The 18,383-nt window shown below is 40.2% G+C and overlaps 1 long non-coding RNA gene across 2 annotated transcripts in view; it reads left to right on the forward strand.

The window, feature by feature from the left end:
• LOC122806694 overlaps positions 1-18,383 on the forward strand; it is a 1,210,421-nt gene that overhangs the window by 949,446 nt on the left and 242,592 nt on the right. For both annotated transcript variants that reach the window (XR_006365540.1, XR_006365541.1), the window contains one exon: positions 2,286-2,370. This is a non-coding gene — a long non-coding RNA (uncharacterized LOC122806694). The remainder of the gene's footprint in view (positions 1-2,285; positions 2,371-18,383) is intronic.

Genomic DNA, 18,383 nt, shown 5'->3' on the forward strand with positions numbered 1-18,383 from the left:
GGTGGCGAAAGCCAGGGTACCATTTGGCTAGGCCTATATAGGCCCTAGGGCAAGTAGCCTAGTTACCTACCTATGAACCTTAGATTTCCTGGCTTTTCTTTTTCACAGTGGGCCTAGTTACCGTACTATTGACGTCCATTTGGTTGATATTTTCAGCTTTCACATTGAGGAGAATCAATCATCCATTGGTTCCCTGTGACTGTCCAAGGCCTTAAGGGGTATCTTTCTTCTGCGACCTCCCGTTAGAAATCCTGTTCCCCACTGGGATATCACTACTCTTCTGCAGGCCTTGACAAGATCCTCTTCTGAACCTGCAGCTGTAGTTGATTTGAAATACCTGTCTTGGAAAATTCTGCTTTTTGTGGCATTTACTTTGCAAGGAGACTGTTGGAGTTTCATTCCCTTTTCTGTAAACCTCCCTACTTGATTTTCTACAAGAAAGCAACTTAAAAAAATAGTCATTTGAATGCCAATCTAGCCTTTCTCCCCAAGGTGGTTTCTGAATCATCACTTAACCAGTCTGTCAGTGTTCCTGTTTTCTATCCATGTTTTGCCAATAAATGAGAATACATGTTACACCTTCTGGATATGTACCAACAACTCCAGTGTTCTCTGCATTGTACTAAGTTAGTCAGAAAGACTGGCCAGTTTATTCCTTTTTCCCAAGCTAAATTGGGTAAAGGAGTATCTAGATGATTCTTTCTCACTGGCTGGCTGAATGTATTTCTCATGCCTATAAGGAAAAGGGACTATCCTTACCTCGAAAATCCAAGGTGCATTGTACTAAGTTAGTCAGAAAGACTGGCCAGTTTATTCCCTTTTCCCAAGCTAAATTGGGTAAAGGAGTATCTAGATGATTCTTTCTCACTGGCTGGCTGAATGTATTTCTCATGCCTATAAGGAAAAGGGACTATCCTTACCTCGAAAATCCAAGGTGCATTCTGCTAATTCAGTTGTTACTTCCTTCTTCAAAGTACCAACAGATGACATGTGTACTACAGCTATATCATCCAATCTCTGTGCCTTCATATCTCACTACAATTTGATTTACAGTCCAGGTCTAGAGCTTTATTTGGTTCAGCTATTATCTGGAATGTTTTTCCATGAGACCTTCCAAGGTTTATGGTAGTTGGGGGTCTCTGTCCTGTCCATTGAGGAATGGACAGAAGAGGCAACATTGGATACGGAAGTTGTATACTTATAATGATAGATCCCTGTTGCCTGCTTCCTTCCTTAAATTCCTTCCTTCCTACCTTCCCTCTTCTAGTTTCCTTTTCTCCTTTGCTTTTGGAGTGAACACACTGACAGCCCCTATGGCTTGGTCATGTACCGATCAAGCTCTGGGTCCAGGGATTGTTACTATATATGTGTGATGTGTATTTGTAATAATGATGATGATGATGGTGCATCATTTTTACTTGATATGAGGTTATTTACTAACTACAGGGGATTGTGGGTAAGGGAAAGAGCCTGAGCCTTGAAGTAAAAGTCTGAAAGTGACCAGAGTTGGATTTTTGACAGCTCTGATGAGTAATCTGTTAAGGAAGGATGGAAGCAGACAACACAGATGTATCATTGTAGTAAGTACATAACTTTCATTTTACTAACACCGGTGGGCAGGATGTGAGTACTGACTGCTAAGTAAGGGAAGTTGTGATAGGTAGGGGATACACGCAACTTAAAAATACCAACTCCAGTATCGCACTACAGTGAGGAAATGGGTAAATTTCCTGTTCTGCACTGTACTGTGATCTCCATTCAAAACTTTTGAGTTTTTCGAAACTCGATCATGTAGTCTGAACCATATGAATTTTGAGTTTCTGAAAACTTGAAACACACACACTTGCCTCTTTGGGCAAGTGGCTGTTAGTGAACAGTGGTACATAGAACATACATTAAACCATGATGAGTAAGGAAATAATGTGTGTCAGTACTTTTATGTATGGAGCTGTGTACTGAGTGTGCTAAGTAGGGAATGCGTGATAGCCATGCTGGTCTGGAGGATTGTACTAAGTGATTGGGAAGAAAAAGCATATTCACCTTGTTGGGTAAAATGTATAAATTAGTTGTGCTAGGTGGGGGGGAGGTCTACGTGCTAACTGTGTTGCTTACCAGATGTTTATAACTAATAATATCTGACAAATGTACATTAACCATGGCAATTAGGGTCTTATACTAATCATATTATGGATTCTACATTATGCTTGTTCTTAAAGCTGGCCTGTGTCCTTGCATTTACTTTGGCTGTAAATGTGTTGCCTGATATATTGTACTCTTATTTACAGGAAAGTCAGCTGTTGACAGCCTACATGTTACTCTGCTCTTCCCAGAATATACAACAACTGCATCATCAGTTTCAGGCCTACCATGGTAAGCAGCAGTGTAATGTTTTTCTCGGCTGTTTATGATCATTTTGTTCAATGTTTATACCTTCTATTTCCTGTTTGATCTGAGACAGTGGATTTGTCTTTCTTTGGAAGCCTTGCAGTGAAAGTTATTTGTGTTAAAGTGGATACGGCCTGCCTTGAGATGGTCTGTAACACTGATACGTAGTAGTGGAAATCTAATGGTCTTTTTGTTAGGGATCAGTGCTGGGGTAGAAGTGTGTTTGCATGTATGTACCCACATGTGTCTGAATGTAGGATTGGGTGCTGATATGTGTTTTTGAGGAACTAATGTTTGGGAGTTGATATGGTTTGTGTGTGGGTAGGGGTGGGAGTGTGTGCGTAGGGGTGGAGGGAGTGTCTGTAGGGAAATAATTAAAAAAAAAACAGGTATGGGGATACTCTGGTAGTTTGGTCTTTGTGCGAGGAGGTGGGGTTGTGATTCCACTGTGGGGGAGAAGATAGTTTTTCAGACAGTGTGCTGCATGTCTGAGAGGATGGAACTGTCTGAAAAAAGGTATACCTGTACATGTTTTTTTGTCTGTTTGGAGAGGGGGTCCACACTGTGGAATGATACAGTCTTTGAAGAGTACTGCTGTTGCAGTAAATTTCTTTTTGTCAGCAGGTAATTGCCTGACTGATGTGTTGGTGTTTTGTGACAAGATGGCAGTATACTTGTGTGTTGTGGGCGGTGGTAGTATTAGTGACATTGATTTGGGTTGTGTGGGCGTTTTGTGTGGGGACTCTGTCTGATAATACAATGTGATAAGAATAGGTCAGGGGTACAGTGGTATTGTTTGTGTTTGAGAAGGGGTGTAATTCTGATTTGGGCTGTTTTTTTGGCTTTAACTCTGAGACACTATGTTTTATTTTGGGGGGGGGGTTGCTGGGACATTCGTCTAACCTTTCACAAAGAGAAGTCCTGCGACAGCATTACTTTTGTTATACCATTGCCAGCAGCAAGTCTGTCTGCATATTTCCTAATTAAAATTAGTGTGATAATTGATAAGGGGCTGGTGAGAGAAACCATAAAACAGAGTCTAAAATATGTTGTTCCTTGGATAGACTCACTATTAGGGATTACATGATTTGGCCTCCATCTGTCCTTTTAGTTCTCCCCAGAGTAAGAAGCCATTGAGGTCATACCTGCTTAGAGATATCCTTTAAATATGTTATTTTGGAAGCCTGGAGGCACAGTCTGTCTGCTGCTGTGCCTCCAAAAATGCCCAGTATAAACTGCTGGCCAGTTGGAGAGGTTAACTATCTTAAGCATCCTACATCTGACTGCAGCATATTGATTGTGACCCACTGGTGGCTCCAGCGTCTGCATCCAGTTTCTCCCGTTATTATCTGGTAAGGAATCCAAAGCTTTGACATGACTGACAAGAGATGTACTTCTCTGACATATTGGGGCTTGGGGCCCTTAGCTGTGTTTCTCATCTGTTCACATTCCAGTCCTTCTTTCTACACTGGAAAGCTCAGCCAGTCCTGTAGCATAGAGGAATAAAGCCCTGAGAATGGGTGAGAATAGTGAGCCAGGTTTTACAAATGACTCGGGTGTCTGAGTTTACAGAGAGGGAGGAAGGGTGTGACCATCACAGGAGGGAGGAAGGCACTCACATTCAGGGCACATTGCCACAGTTTGATCTCCCTGTTGGAAACTATTGTGAGGTGCTGTTGGAGGGAAACTGTTAAGGAGATGTTCAACACTGATTCTTCTTCTTCTCCCACATTCTGGGTGTTACCGAGAGCATGTGCAGGGGATTGGGAAAAAACAGGTGAAATCGCTCTGTAGCAACAATGTGATGCTGACACAGGGTCCTCATACTTCAGAGTGGTTTTGGACTTGGGTTGGCTTTAACCAAGGAAGGTTTGTGTGGGTCCTGTAGACCTGGTGGATGCAGAGAGCAGCTGATGGTCAGCTACACGGAGCCAAATAAGAGAGTTACTGACTGGCACCGGATCACCAAGATGGCAGTGGAAAGGCAAAATATTACCTGTAAACCGTCAGAAGCTCTTCGGTGAACAAAATGATACAGAACAACTTAAATATAGCTTTTAACTGGATAGGATGTTAGCATACTTGAAGTACAGAAGCAGAAAAAATGCTAAATTGAAGACCAAAACTGTTTTAAGCTTGTTGGATACCAGCCAAGATTTGTTCTGAGGGATCACTGTGTTGGAGTTCTTCCTGGACAAAACTTTTTTCCTACTAGCTTTACCTCTGTGACAGATTTTTCTCTCAGTGGTGAGATTCTCCTGCCCCAGTCTCGTTTCCCATAGGAGGAGGTTTTGACCTTGCCTTTGAGCCAACCTTTTCCACTTCCCATTTCTCTGTGGGGATGGAAGGTAGAGGGCCCATCACTCTGGTACTCCACCTGCTTAGGGGTTCTCACTCTTTGAAGATACACCACCTGCATAGGGGTTTCCATTCCCTGCAGGCATACCAGCTACACAGGGGTCCCCATTCCCTACAGGACCACCACCTGTTCAGAAGTTCCCACTCCAAGCACATACACCACCTGCTCGGAGGTACCTGCTCCCTACACGTGCACACCACCTGCTCGGGTGTTCCAGCTCCCTGCAAGCGCACACCACCTGCTCGGGGGTTCCCGCTCCCTGCACGTGCACACCACCTTCTCGGGAGTTCCCGTTTCCTGCACTTGCACACCACCTGCTCAGGGGTTCCTGTTTCCTGCACTTGCACACCACCTGCTCGGGGGTTCCCTCTCCCTGCACGCACACCACCTGCTCGGGGGTTCCCGCTCCCTGCAGAAACACCACCTGTTCCAGAGTCCCTGAAAAATTGGGCTGGTTAGTTGAAGGGATCTACATTCTGTCTGTTTGGCCTCTTAGAAGACAGGTTCACAGTGCCATATAAGCCTTTTAATTTGTTGGCCACTGCAGTCACTTTTCACTACTGGGCAACTCCAGCTGCTGGCTTTTACACAGTCTACTTCTTTACATAATTAACTTCCCCAGTTTAGTCCTTAGAATGTTTTACTGTTAATGATGGAACTGCAACCACCTGGCATGCTCCTTTTCTCCAGACAGTGTCTTGACTACAGCTTTGTGATTTGGGTCTGTCTTGGCTAGATGTCTCGTGGGCTCCCAGCTTCTGGACTGTGCTTTGGTGAGGTGCTTTGCCCAGTTCTATCCTGATATTTTACTGCTTGAATGTCAACCCAACCATAGGACCAGTTAAGAAGGCTCTTCAATGTTCTTCATGATTGATACATTCTTACCTTATCAGTTTATCAATGAGAAGACCATCCAGGATGGGTCAGGAATATATTGTGTTGCTCTCCCCATGTGGATAAGCTGTACTTGCAGCTAGCCTTTGCTGTTGGGTACCTTAAGTCAAGCAGATATGTAGTAGTCTGTTGCTTTCTATGAGTACAGATGACAGATTTTCATTGCTGCCTTTTTTATTTGTAGGAAGGTGCTTTCCTAGTGGTTAGGATAGACTTGTCAGGTGCAAAGTAATCATTCTAATCATAGAATGTAGCAATACTGGCATGTGACTGCCCATGAGTAGAGGAACTTAAAAAATTGCTTAACTCTGAGTAAAGAAAGGAGTGAACCTAACCACACAAGCCATCACAAGGGTCCATTTGGAGATGATGGATACAGTAAGAGTGCAGTGTTTGCAGAGGGTAAATGCCTGGCTAGTAAAGGTTGAAGGTCATTTGATATAGCAGTGGATGCATGTGTTCCTTGAGGTACTTGTTGCTGAGAATTGCAGACCCTTGTAAAACATTAATAATCAACCTTCTGGAGTCCTTTAAGATTTGTCTGTTGCATTATAGTAGGTTCACAGGTACTTAATAGGCTATTGATCTGTGAGGATCTTAAGGAGTCTAGCCTTATATTTCCATGGTAGATTTTTAGTCCCTACATTTTTTGTATGAGTAATTCAGAGGCAGACAGAGCAAGAATATGTTGGGACATTTACTTATTGCTAATTTCCATGAGGGACAGGGGGTGCAAAACCCAGGGTGAATTTATGGTTTCCCATCCAGTCTTCCAAATTTCATTTAAAAGTAGTACATTGCTTTATGTGGTGTGAAATCCAGTAGAAGCGGTACTCTGTAATATATATCTATCCCTCCAACATGCCCTGTTTATTTTGTAAGAGAGATTGATTTCCCTTGCTTAGATGTTTACTCTGCCATTGGACTTATGAATGTATAATAGGTCTGGCAGGATAGGGTCTTGTCTCTTAGTCTGTATGACATTAGATGAGGGACAAAGCTTTGATTCGGTCTGCATTTGTTTTTCTGAGAAAGCATCGTGATCATTCCACTTGTAACAAGTGTTTGTACAGGTACATAGCAAAAGGGTCATTATAGTTAGTGATTGACCTAATGAGAGCATTACAGTGGAATGATTACATCCCTGGACCTGGACCCCATACCTTTAGATATAAGCTGTAAAATGAAAAATGATTTCCTTATAATAGTGGATACATGGTGATGAAAGGACAGTTCATTGTTGACAGAGGTTCCCACATCTGTGACCAAGGGATCAACTTTCAGTGGTATGTTGTCAAGGTAATAGCTGAAAGGGTAGTCACGCTTGATGAAGGATGCTGTTATACATGTTGGCATTTACTTTTACTCCATGGTTTTAACATCCGCTATTTGTTTGGGAAAGACCATCTTGAAGGATCTTGGTGTCCGCTGGGAAGTTTATGATGGCACCAAATTTACAGACCTAAATCCTTACCATTTGCTTTGAGCTCTGAGAAGTAAATGCCAAAAATGAGTGGTCGAAGGACTGAAACTTGGGATACATTGCTAATGGCAAGTCTTTTGGAAGAAGTAAAGCCTCCCATACTACTTTCCTATTTGTGAGCCATTTTACTATCCATTGAGTTACATAAGGCTTTACATGCAACTGGGAGAGTTTATCTACGATGAGTTAATGTGGTGTGATGTTGAACATTTTTGTGAGGTCTGGATATGTAGTATGTACTGACTTGCCTCAAAGCACCTTTTATAGCTATAGATTTCTTAGGTTATCAAATGGTGTGTTTGTATGTTGATGACTCAAAATCCATCAAGATTCCCTCAAAGCCAGATTAGGACTTGTGCAGTCATTCATTGTAGTTCTGCTGGTTGTTTTTTTTTGTTTGTTTGTTTTTTTCCTCTGTCAAACACTATACTGTGGGCATAATGATACACTTAAACCACATTCTTTCAGTTCTGGTCCTTTAGATCCATGTGACATTCTTTTATTCTTGGGATATTGATAGTGCTTATGAACTTACTGCTATATTCCAAAATAGCAAGTAGGTTTGGATCTGACAGCACTTGCACATTTGATTCAAGCAAAATTTTCTAGAATGTGCTGTTGTATTTGAATGTTTATAACATGGCCCTGACCCCCAGCATCTACCAGTAAGTATTTCATTTAGTAGACTCCTGATGCCAAAGGTGAGCTTCCTTTAAAGCCTTCTTTATGCTTCTCTAGTTTAGTCTTGGGAATAAAATAGTGTCTCTGCGCCCCCCCCCCCCCCCAAAAAAAAAAAAAAAAAAAAAACTTCTCTGCTAAGGCTTCCTCCTGGCTGTTACTGATGAGTTTCTCTCTTTATCTAAATATGTCTGTTAGCCTACCTGTTACAGGTCACACAGCTTCATTGCGCAGGCTTTTATGCACACACAGACACACATAAAGTTATTTCTTTTCTACCCATCCCATTTCCTCTCAAGTGTCTGTTTACACAATTATGTATTGCCCATAAGGATTACTCTTGGTCTGATTAATCTTAATCTGCCTGGCTGTTACAGCTAGCACCCTGCAGCTGTATAATCTGTTCTCAGAAAACAGAAACACACACACACACACACACACACACACACACACACACACACACACACACACACACACACACACACACACACACTGCTTGCCACCTGTCCCATTCATCTTGAACAAGTCAGTGGAATTTCTTTGCACCACCCATCCTGGATTCTCATTACCACAATTCTTTCCATTAAAAAATTGCTCCTCAGGTCTAGACTGTACTGCTTCCTTCTAATTGCTGGCTGTGGTCTCTCTTCCCTCCGTTTTCCATGTGCTTCATTTAATTTCTTTCACATATCTCATTTAATGACCTTCTGTAGTCCGTATCAGGTTCCCATTCCCTTTTCCCTCATGGTCTGAAGTGAATACAGCCCAGGTGTTCGCTTTCCCACCCGAAGGGATGGTGCAAACATATTGGGCACCAGGCCTTTCAAAAAAATGTGTAGGAAATGCTAGACTTTGCTGTACTTTAGACATTTTCTGCTTTTGGGATACAGAACACTGAGATTTACCTTTCCTGTAAGAATAGGCCAAATGGTGAACAGTTTAACCAGCATATAGTTATAAGACTCACTGGAAACCATTCTAGAAGCCCTGAGGTGGGTGTAAAATTCTATCTTATGTGACTAGACAGGAAATGTGTCTGTTTAGCACTGGATGACTTCTTGGGGGGGGGGGGGGTTGTTCTTATTCAAGCTGTTACTCCCTTAAAGCTAACGCCTCTGTCCCCTGGCCTTGATTCCATGGAATGAATGGATTTACTTAACTCCTTGTATTAAAGGGGGGAGAGCTGCAATTGGGAGCTGCTCTGAGGTGCTAGTTTTGGTTCTTCAATATACTGTGGTAAAGTGATAACGCATCAGGCTCAGTTTGTCTTTGTCTGAACTGGCAGTGACTGTAATTACAAATCCTGTGCAGCTAACATCATAGCAGGGCTCTGCATCAACAGTACTGGCCCTAATATTGAATCTTTTTCATTTTGATGACCAAGTAGAACCACTGTGCCAAACTGCTTTTTCATTTATGGTGTTTATATGAATGTTACAGTAGTGCAGAGGCTAACATCTCTGCCTTATGTTGTTTGTTCTCCAGTTTGGTTCTTGGTTGGGGTACTTACCTGTGTGGAGATTGCATGTATTCCATGTGTTGACATGGATTTTCAAACAGAGTAAGCAAGCAGTTCAAGTGGGTAAATTCTAAATCCAAGTAAATTATAAATTCTACCCCCCCCCCCAAAAAAAAAAAAAAAAAAGACTTTGCTTAAAGAAACCACAGATGATCAGTTACAAACATTTACACCAGCAGGAGTTCTTCAGGAAATCTGAAAACATCATTTTGTTCAGGTGCTTGAATAAAAACTAGCCACATGACATAAACAATTAATTCTTAAAGCTCCATCTTTTCAGTATTGGTTTAAGGCTGATAAGCTATTAATGTTAGGAGGAATAGCAGCCCTTAATATAGTTATCTACTTGTATTCTGCAGTATTGATCTTTATGCAGATCATCATGTCTTACATTGCTGTAGACAGAATTAAACACCGAAGCAAAATGTAGCATATAGCCCAGCCCCTTCAGAATCTCTTTAACCTTAGTTTCTCGAGAGGCTGTGTACCTGAAGCATGGAGAACTGTCAGAGTTCTTTACAAAGGTACCACATATCTGACCCTGAGTGGCTAGAGTTGGTATATACAGAAGTTCCACTTTACAGGCTTACTTTCAGTTTTATCACAGTTTTATGTCAGATGGGAATAGTATATTTAGTACATTTATTCAAGAGAGAGTAAAACTCACAGCATTCAGAAGTAAGTGTGGCTTTATGAATCAGTTTGCGTGGTGGAACCTTCCAAATTGTGGCTGTCTAGGATATTATGTTTTATATCCACCCATCCAGTAATCTCTGAAATCTGGTATTTTATGGATGAGGGGGTTTTGTTAAACAAATGTAAAATAAATAAAAAAATAAAGTTGAACTTTAAACCTAAGTCATAGGATCATAGGATACACAAAACAAATATGATGAAAGGCTATGCATGCCTTGTCACCACACACCCTCAAGGTGTGCCACCTTTTGCAAGGAGAGTAGCGCCTATAAGTTCTGAGTTAACTTTAAGGGCATTCATCCAGTTGTATAAGCTATGCTTTAAGGATAACAAGAAGTCATATTGCTTGATATGCAAGGGGGTGCATTTTCCATAGCAAGGGAGGCACCTAGCCATCTAATTTTATTCATTCCATGATAAAGGTAGAGATCTCTAGCTGCACAGTCTGAGTTGTTGAGAAAAGGTGGGTGAGAAGGACTGTTTCACTAAGGGCACAGTAAACTAGGCATCAGTCTCCCCCCCGGGAGCCTCAACAGCATCATTGAGCACATGAATTTGGACTCCAGTCTTTCCTGGTAGCTAAGGTTGTTTTAGACCAGAGAACATTTTTAAGAATGTGTTTTTTCAAGTTTAATATGCCTGGACTAGTGTTATTTCATAGCTGTACTTGCTGGAAAAGAATGTGTTTTGGGCTCTAGTTATGTCCTCAGTCTTGGCTCCTTAGAGGCAGCTGACTGTAGCCCTGCCCTTGTCCGGCCGAGTGAGTTTAGAGTCTGTGTGCTTAACAAGAGTATCACTAATTCTCCAAATTGGTTAGGTATTTGTACCTCTGACAGATAGTGTTAACAGGGTTAAGTATTAGTTCATTATCACTGAGCAAGAAGACAGTTTTTACACTGCCTTAGGATACCAAATGCTACAAGGCAGGTAATGGGGGTCAAATCCACCACCACTCTCTCTGAGGCCCAGTGCTGATGTGTGAAACGGACACAAATTGTTAGGACTGTTGTGGTGTTAATACAATTTGGACTGTTTGGTGGACTACGGAGGTACTTTTTACTGTAAGACTGTTTTTTGGGGGGGGGGGTAGTGATGATGGAGATATTTTGCTGCTAGTGTTTAAAAACTAGTAATACTGACTGCAGGGAAATTAGATTTGTGTATGCCACCCTTTATTCAGCTGTATCTACAGTAGCAGTACACTCTGTGCAGCTGAATGCAGTATATAACAAAAAAGAAAAACAAGTGAATCAATGAAAAACAGCTATAAATCCAAGCCAGTAGTGTTAAGCTGTCTTCAAGCAGTGGGAATTAATCAACTCCCATTAGAATAACTGCTACTCACCCCAAAATGGCCCCACACTAGGCCAGAACAGGCGGATACCAAACAAAAGCTTGTTAGATTAAAACAAGTGCAACTAAGATGTAAAAAGCAGTGTAAAATGAACAGAACAGCAAACCAACTTTAAGTTGTTGTTGTTGTGTCTTTCTGCTTATTTGGGGTTAGGGGTCGCCGCAGCTGAACTCCGGTCCGCTAATATTTGGTAGCGGATTTTTACGTGCCGAGTTACCAGCCCTGATGCACAACCTTCAACGAAGGCACGCCCATTCACGCATGCCTCCACACAGAAGACGCTCTAGCTGAGAATCAAACACGACAACGTCTTGCTGTGAGGTGACAACGCTGTCGCAGCACCACTAGCGCAGGCTAGCAAACCAACTTTAAGTACTATAATAAAATGTAAAAAAATAACTTTCCTAAGTCTTAAGTATAGAAACATTTTTTAAGCTTCTCAGTGTCTGCACACAGGTCCATTTGTGTGCAGTTTTACTGGAAAGACAGCAAGGAGCACAGCTGAGCACAGTATACAGCAAGCAAGAAAAACACATGAATCAGTGAAAACAGCTGTAAATTCAAGACATTAGCGCTCCACCTAGAATCAGCAGCAGTTAATTGACTCCCACTACAATAACTCAATCCAAGATGGCCCCCACGCTACCCCAGAGCAGGCTGACACGAAACAAAAGTTGAGCAGTGAAAAAAAAAAAAAAAACCTCTAGTAAAAACAGTTTAATAAACTTTCCTGAGACAGGTGACTTGTCAAGTTTTGCAAGTAGGAGGTGGTGACACTTGGGGGTGGTACAAGAGGGCAAACAGCTGAGGTTTATAACCCTGGTGGAGAGAATTTGCTCCACGGAGTTGGTATTTACAAAATCAGGGAATCTGTGGGCAGTTTTATTTGTGGTAATTAGTCATCAATAGTAAATTTATTTGGCTTAATGCGTAGGTTTTTAAATCAATTAAATGTTGTATATGTTCTGAAGGGGGCGGATGTAGAAGGGACCTGTGGCTGGCAGTGGTGGATGATGTGGAAATTAATTTCATTAAGATACACAAGGGTCTGTAACTGTTCTATATTGGTTTTATGCAAGATGTGTTTCAAGCAAATGGGGTTCTTTTTAAAAAAAAAAAAGAACTTTCTTGCATATCACTTAAAACATAGGCACATATGCATTAATAGAAAAGAAAGCAAGTTATATTAACATTTTTTTCATTTACATACACTGTACACAAAATTTTCTTTATAGCCACAGTCATTCAGTCCAACATTACATAAATTGCTCAATTTCTGCCTTCCATTAAACCGCTCCTTTCGTGTTGAACATTATTCTATATGTATTGCTCCCACGTCTGATTTATCTCTGTGTAATTTTCTCATTTTCTAAAGCTCCCACTTGCAGATCTTTAATCTCTCTTACAGTATTCAGTACTTCACTTACAGTTGGTTTAGATTTTGATTTTCAGTCTCTATTTATTTTATTTATTATTTATTTGACATTTGTTGACCAGGATAGTCCGACTGGGCAAAAGCCCTTTTTCAAGGCTGGTCCGGAGAGAAAAGCTCCGGAATACAGCAAAACAAAATAATTTACATGGAAAATAAAATACAATAGAGAAACAACATATTGAAACATAAGCAAAAATTGACTTAATAGTTTGATATAAATAAGTGAATAAAATTAATAGCATATGTATAGTTAGAAGAGAAAAGAAAAAAGTAAAAATAATATTAAGGGACAGAGGGACTCTAGTAATTGCTTTTTTGGCAGCCAATAGAATTAAACTTAGTAGGGCCTTAGTATCTTGGGAATTCAAATCCTGTGTCTGAGCTGAAATGCATAATATCCTTAGTTACAGGCATTTATCCTCCCAATATTTCCGGCAAAGTATTTTGTAGGGATTTTTTTTTAATCTGCCAACTTGGTATACTCCCAAAAACATGCTACCAGTTAAACCTTTTTCTTCCTCATCCCAGCTCAACTGTTTGCAATCTACCTGAGGAAAATTCCTTGAAGTCTGCTTGGGGTATAAAAATATCTATGCAAACACTTCCAAGCAAAAATCCTAAGCCGTCTGGACTGTGTTGAACACTTAGAAGCCATACGTTTGTCCTCCTATTGCTCCCTTGCAAATTGATTTTCCAGTCTCTCTCTCTCTCTCTCTCTCTCCCCCCAATATTTTCTAACCTCCTCTGATTGGTTCCTGTAGTTATCATTGCAGTGTTTTATATGCCATACTAATTAGCCCTTTTTAATAGCAGCTTCTATTCTTCATTTGACTAAAAAGTCTACCAGAGCAGCAATTCTTTCACTTAAGACTCTCGTATCCCTTTCTCTTTGCCTGTACTCTGAAATCCCTAGTAGGGAAGGCAGTCTCTAACCTGTAGTCCAAACCTTTTCTTGGCTTCATCCTATTCTATTACCTTTCTGTCTCTCTCTAGTTATTTGCATGCAGTACCTTGGTTCCTTTGCCAGTTGTCTTCAGTAATTTCCATCTTCATCTGGCCTATTGCCTGTACCCCTGGTTGCAGTCAAACCTGTTGGCAGAATCTCCTTTCTCCATTCTCATGATGGTTTAGTTCTTGGAATACTTTCTGCAAGTTTATGAATATAATATTCTTTGAGTCTATATTAGAACATCGAAGTTTCAAAACTTCAAATGTTCTAATATCAACCCCTATTGAGCGAACGCTGAAAATAGCGAAGCTACAGAAAAACAAATTTTCTTAGGGAAAACATTTGATTGCCCATTTCTGTCACTTCGCTATTTTCAGTGCTGTGGTGGAAAGTTACAGATCGGGTTCAGGTAAGTGTGTGATTGGGTGCGGGTTAGGTGAGTTAGGGTTAGGGCGTGGGTCAGGTAAGTGTGCGATTGTGTGGATGTGAGGGTTAAGGCGGGGTAGGTGAGTTAGGGTTAGTGCGTGGGTGAGGTGAGTGTGCGATAGTGACGGACCTTAGGGTTTGAGTTAAGGTAAGTGGATAGTTAGTGGTGTATGTACAGTGTAGTGTAGGGTTAGATGTAAGATTTTAGGTGTATGTGTGTGTGGATTGCTGTTTGTTTGGTGTGCTTGTGTTGTGTGTATGTGTTTTGGAACAGCAAATTTTTTCCCTAGGAAAAAATTCGCTGTTCTGCATGTTCGATGATGTAAGCATGAGGTGAATAGGGGTCGATATTAGAACATTCGAAGTTTTGAAACTTCAGTGTTCTAATATAGACCCTATTCTTTATGGTTGGTGTTTATTCTCTTAAAGATCTGCATCCAAAATCCCAGTTTGTCCTTATTTCTTGAATCCCCCCCGCTTTATCATCCTTCCTTTCCACTTTGAATTATAATCTTATGCTTTTGTTGTGTGTATAAGCCTTAGGATCCGATTATCACACTTAACTCTTGCCTTCTTGCATTTCCAGATAAATTCCTACAACATTTTAGTAATTGTTCTCTGGTTGATTGTAATATGCTTGACCTGTTAATAAAACTAAAGGGACTAAAATGTTTTTACTACTTGTATCTTACTATCCATATCCATAAACAAGAGTTTCTAGTTTTTCAGTTTTTATATTATCTTTTTAGTCTCTTCCCACATATCCTTGGCTGCCATAACCAGAAGCCTTTTTAATGCACACTCTTAAATAATTTATCTTATCACATCCCCATAAATACAGATATTGCATAACCAGTCTGTGGATACATAATTGATAGTTATAGCCTTTGATTTAACCTCCTTAATTTTATAGTGAGAAAAATGGTCTCAAAATGTTCTATAACACTGAAATACATTTTTCTGGATTTATCAAGTACAAAATAATTTCATCTGCAGATAAACCAAAATCTTTTGTTTGCCATACAAAGTATATTCTTGAATTTGAGTCCCTTATTGTCTTTTCCAGTGGATCTAAATATAATGCAAATAACAAAGAGGAAAGAGGACACCCCTGCCAGGTTCCTGTTTTCAAACACAACTTATCAGAGAGGAACCCTCACTCTTTAATTATTATCTCTGATTCTTTTTACATGCTCCTATTAACCTTATTGTCTCAAGGAATGCAACTCCCAGGTTAACTGTAAACTCCCAGCTTATTCTGTCAAATGCTTTCTATACTTCAAGATCCACCAACACTGCAGTGTCTTACATTCTGCTTCTCACTGGATCATCATTGTTTCTAATGTTGTCAGATGTTTACTTCCCTTCTACAAAACCACATCGATCCATAGCCATCAATTTTTGCAACATCTTTGCCATTCTTTTAGCTAGTGTAGACAGTTTATAAGCATGGTTTAAAATTTGTATGTGTCTACATGAATCTGGCTCTGAGTATTTACTAATTTGGGTAATACAGCTGCCACAGCTTTCTTTCAAGATGTTTGTGCTTCCCTCCTCATAAAATAGTAAAAACTTCCAGATCTTTATCTCTTTTTTCCCCCCTTCTAACTTCCAGACTTCCACAGGAATACCATCTGTTCTTGGAGACTTTCTTGCAGATTGATTATGCATCACAGTTTTTATCTCATTCTATCATAATTATTCGTTGTTAAGCCTCATAATTCCTCTTACCTTGACTTAATTGCTCTATCTTGTTTTCTGCATTCCTGTATTGTATACAATTTTTCATAAATTTCTCTTAGTACCTTTATAGGATCTCTGGTTATTTTCTTGTTATAGGCTCCCTAGTTTTGGGAACACCCCTTTCTGCTTTATGTTGCCCAAGTTGTAGTACTAACATTTTTTTTTGCTCTGGAGTTATCCAAAAATAGTTGCTTAACAGCAGTCTTTCTAAATGCATGCATAATATCCAGCTACTCCCTTATTTCCTCTTTAGCACTCTGCATTTTGCTTCTTCTTGTTCTATGAGATTTCTTTTATTCTGCAGTAATTCTTCCTTTGTCAGCCACTCTAAATAATTCCTATTGCTTTTTAAACACGTCTATTTCTCTTAATTCTGCTCTATTTAAACTCCATTTTTATTTTATCCCACTCATTACCTATCCCTTCTGAAGAAATATTTTGTCTTCCCTAATGACTTTCAAATAATTTTCACTATCCATTCCTTGAATTCCTCTCTTTTTAATGGGTAGGTGGTAAAGAGCCAGTGTCTCAATTTTACTTCATTACCCTGCATTTTTTATCTTAATTTTTATCAGTGCGTAATCTGAAATAGTTGTTGGATGTGTTGAAGCTTTCAATTAAATGTACATGTTCCCGTAAAATATAATTTCTGTCCAGTCTAGCTTAGTTTTTGTAAGTTGGGGCATAGTATGTACATTCTACCAGAGTTGTTACTACTGAATTAACATCTTCCATACCAAATATTTTCATAAATGTCTTCAGACATATTTTTCCTTCTAGGTCCCCAATAGATCCTTACTACTACAAATCATTGTTCCAATCCCCACCTATTAGTAATATTCCTTGCTGAAAGCTGAGTATTTTTTTTCCAAAATATTGTTAATATCCATAATAGCAGTTTTAAGTGGTATATAAATAGATGCCAGCATAATCCTCCTCCCTTGCCAGTAGATGCTTACTACTACAAATCTATCATTGCCTTTTCCCCACTTCTGTCACTATTGGAGCCCCTCTAGCAATTAGCATAATTACTCCTCTTTTTGCGGCAGCGGTTAGCGTTGTCACCTCACAGCAAGACATTATCCCGTTCGATTCTCGGCTGGGGTGCCTTCTGTGTGGAGTCTGCATGTCCTCCTTCCAGTGTCGTGGGTTTCCTCTGGGTGCTCCAGTTTCTTCCCACATCCCAAAGACATGCTGTAGGTGGATTGGACACTCTAAATTGGCCCTAGGTGTTAGTGTGTGCATGTGTGTGCGCCTTCTGTGGAAGGTTGGGTGCTGGGCTGGCAGCTCGACACCATAAAACTCCACTGCCTAATGTTCTGCGGACCATTGTTCTGCTGTGGCAACCCCTAACCGGGAAAAGCCGAAAGAAGAAAGACTCCTCTTTTCCTTTGTCTTTGATATTCTGACAAATATCCATCTTGAAATCCTTACTTTGTCAAATTCAAAATTGTTCCCACCTATTATACTTGACAGATGTTTAGTTTGAATATGTATTTCCAGAGTTTCTCTTGCATCCAAATGATAATGTTTGGCAGGCTGTTCTTTTACACAGTTGTTTCTTCTCACTGCCATTTGAATTTATGTCACATTTTGACTTTTTGCTTTAATGCACACCCTCAAACTAAATACATTTCAAGACGTTTGGGTCTTGATAAGTACAGGCATACCCTTGCCATTCCCAGTGGTCCTGAATGCATAGTAAATATAGTACCCTGGTAGAGAGAGAGAGCTATCATTTTTCTGAAATTAAGCCTCAGAAATTTCTCATGTAGATGTCTTTGAGTGTAAGATACACCTGAAGCTTGGACATTTTGTTATTTAAGGTCCTAGCTGTAAGCAAGCTAACCCTGATTGTTTGATGGGGAATTTACTAGGTGGCTATTCTCAAGAGTTGAATATTGCCTAAAAAGACACTGTAGGTGAATTAAACGTTTTAGCCAGTATATAAAAGCCATGTGATGAGAGGTGTTGGCCATCCCGTTCAAAGCAGCAGAGTCTGTTGACCATCTGGTCCCAGGCAAACACTAAGTGGATTCCACACTAAAGTGACACCAGATAAGCCCGTCAGTTTAAAGGAACAGTTTGAACTGATAGTTAAAGTAAAGAGCAAGACAGATTATATGTTGTGAAGTTTTTAAAGTATTGTAAAAGTTGACATTCATTAAAGGAAGTGTTTTGTGAAGGTGGGTATAGGAGATATGATAGATTAGGTTGTGGACAGGTGATGACAAAAGTAACTGGAGCTGTGGCATAGAACATTATTCTGGAATCTGTCAGAACATAACTGGCACAGATAGTTTATTATAGCAATGACCAATGACTGGGTGTGGTTTGTTGAAAATTTAGCCACAGTTGGTGTGGTTAACAAAGGCAACTGTGGGTGGTTATTGCTATTATACAGTCTCATTATTTAAGAAATAAAGTATTCATTTTTTAAATGTATTTTTATAATGGCGCTG

Source organism: Protopterus annectens, chromosome 7.part0 (assembly GCF_019279795.1).
Source record: "Protopterus annectens isolate FY-2018-M chromosome 7.part0, PAN1.0, whole genome shotgun sequence".
In the NCBI taxonomy this organism is placed as follows: domain Eukaryota; kingdom Metazoa; phylum Chordata; order Ceratodontiformes; family Protopteridae; genus Protopterus; species Protopterus annectens.